Raw genomic sequence first — 690 nt, forward strand, 5'->3', positions numbered from 1 at the left:
TGTATGTAAAGATAATGTACTGAGATTCAATTCAATTCATGTTTATTTGTATAGCGCCAAATCACAACAAAAGTTGTCTCAGGATACTTTACAAAGTAAGGAGGTGTAACGGGCTCTACCGGGTGCAACACTCCTTTGCCCGTCGGCGGGGTTAGTGTACTCTGCGTTGTGTTCTGTGTTGGAATAATGGCACTGACCACTGTTGTCTCACCGGTTGACTTTAATTATCCTCTGGGTAATTGTAAAGAAAATAAAATGAGTCACAGCACATGGGGTGATAATCTGCTACATGCATCCCTTCTCTCAGCTTGGAGAGCACAAACTGCGTTACACAATTCACAAAATAAACTATTACCATTAAATTATATTAAGTGCTAATGTAAGTCTAACCAGTGTGAACAATTATGAACAAATACTGTGTGGAACATACCTGGGTAATTGTAAAGAAAATAAAATGAGTCACAGCACATGGGGTGATAATCTGCTACATGCATCCCTGGAATAGAACCACGCATTAATTAGCACACACGACAGAACACGTGCACCCACAAATCGCCCCAACTGCACTTGTCTCAAATAAAACCCGTACTCATGAACTACCCATATGAACAGAACAATTTGTGATAACTTAAAACAATGACAAAATAGTTTAACCAACAGAAAATACCATATCTGGCGCTCTTAGCAAAA

This window comes from Monopterus albus, unplaced genomic scaffold (genome assembly GCF_001952655.1).
Source record: "Monopterus albus unplaced genomic scaffold, M_albus_1.0 scaffold367.1, whole genome shotgun sequence".
Lineage (NCBI taxonomy): Eukaryota > Metazoa > Chordata > Actinopteri > Synbranchiformes > Synbranchidae > Monopterus > Monopterus albus.